This window comes from Apteryx rowi, unplaced genomic scaffold (assembly GCF_003343035.1).
Source record: "Apteryx rowi isolate R43461 unplaced genomic scaffold, aptRow1 scaffold_142, whole genome shotgun sequence".
NCBI classification, from domain to species: domain Eukaryota; kingdom Metazoa; phylum Chordata; class Aves; order Apterygiformes; family Apterygidae; genus Apteryx; species Apteryx rowi.
Genome location: NW_020447664.1, coordinates 338,127 through 340,095, shown reverse-complemented (window position 1 = coordinate 340,095; position 1,969 = coordinate 338,127).

Sequence of the window (1,969 nt, the reverse complement as noted above, 5' to 3'; positions counted from 1 at the left end):
GGGGGCGTCCCCGCATGGGCGAGGTGAAGGGATGAGGTGGGGTGAGGGGGGATCAGGTGAGGGGGGGTGAGGGAGGATGAGGTGCGGGGAGGTTGGGGGGGGGCAACGCTTGGGGCAAGGAGCCTTTGGCAGCCGGGCCACCCCTGGGCACCCCAGCATTGCTGCACCCCTGCTCTGGGCAGCGCTGGYTGGGCCCCAGGGGAAAATCCCCAAGCTGCCACAGCCCAGGCCCGGCCACACTGGTCAGAGCCCGGCCACAATGGCCCGGGCCCTGTTGTGGTGGCCTAGGTCCAGCCGCAATGGCCTGAGCCCTGCCACAGCGGTCTGGGCCCAGCCACGGTGGCCGGAGCCCTGCCATCGCAGCCTGGCTCCTGCGGCAGAGCCTTGGGCCCGGCCACGTTGGCCAGCTTGGCAGCAGCATCCTGCGCCTTGCCACCGTGCCTGGCCCTGCTGCGTGCAGGCCCCTGCCTGCACACACGCCGTGCCCAGCCTGCCTGGCTGGTGACAGGGCACAGGGCTAGTGGCAGCAAGAGCAGCCTGCTCGCCTCGGTGCACACCGGCACCCGCGCTCCACAGGGCCCCTTCGCCTCTCCTTGGCACCCTGGGCCTGCCCGCTCGCTCCCTGTCTGCAGTGTTGCCGAGGCCAGTGCCTGCAGAGCCCGGCTAATCTCCAGAGGGAGTGTGTGGCGTGTGGCAAAGGGCAGGGATGCGTGGTGGCACACGCGAGACCAAGGTAACCCGTTGTTGTGGGTTACGCTACCCGGCGTCTGCACGCTTCGGTGGCAGCACAGCCGCAGATGCACTGGTGCATGCTCTCTCATCGTCGCCCAGGCGAATTCAAAACCACGGGGTGGTGCCTGTCCCTCGGCCCTGGCGCAACTGTGCTTTCCCTGTCTCGAGCTCGTTTGGATAGTTTGTGGGTTACTTTAAAAAAAGAAAAGAAGTATTTTGCCTGGGGACTTGAATCTTTTTTTTCCCTCCGCTTGACTGACTTTCTCACACTCCTATTCCCATAGTCTGCCAGCTAAGCCTGAGTCATCCTGCCAAGAACTAGACCTGGCCTATTCAAAAATGCGCTCGCTTGCTCTCTTTCTTTCTGTCTCTCTTTTCTTTCTTTTTTTTTTTTTTTTGAGTATACACAGTAATGTTTTTCCACCTCCTCCAGTACCTGATCTGCACCTGTACAGGGCCAATCCCACACATATCACCTGATCTTGCCTTTTCAGAGACCGTGAGAAAAATAAAGTTCAAGAAAGAAGAGACATGTTTGCAGATCTCACCAGTGCAAAGCCCTCATCTCTGCAGAGGCTTGCCTGCATTGCCACCAGAGTTTAAAAAAATAAAAAAATAAATAGAGAGTGTCATGTTTAAAACTACAGAAAAGTACAAATCCAGGTTTTTCTTTCAGGTCCTTGATCCAGCCACAAGTCTTTTGATTTAAAAACAAAGAGCAGCCTTCACTGTGTAAGATTTAGCTTCAGATGAGCAATATTTGACGTAAGCTTCAATTAGTTAGACATTTGGACAAACTCCGTGATAAAAAGAACAAGAAACTGCAGTGGGGAAGTAGCTACCAACAAACCTTTTCTTAGTAGCCTTTATGGAGAAATCTGACACGACTGATTAGCATGAAAACTGTAATACAACATTTTAAAGGCACCTATATTGTTATTTGGTTGGCCAACATTTTCTCTAATGTTGATACGTGGATATATTTGGAAGAAAAAAAGGGTTATCACAGTTATTGAGCCGGTGTTCTCCCTCATTTACAAAGGGGTCAGGAAATGTGAGGCTGGGCGGCTCAGGCTCTCCTGGGCTGGGAGTGAGAACAGGCTGTAATTATGTCCGTGTTTATGGTAGCCAAGGAGCTGCTAACCACCTCTAATTGCCGGCAACAGGTCGGTTTCTCTGGGGGATGAGAAGGGGAAGACAGTGAGAACAGTCTGTAATTACTGGTTGCCAGTGCTCG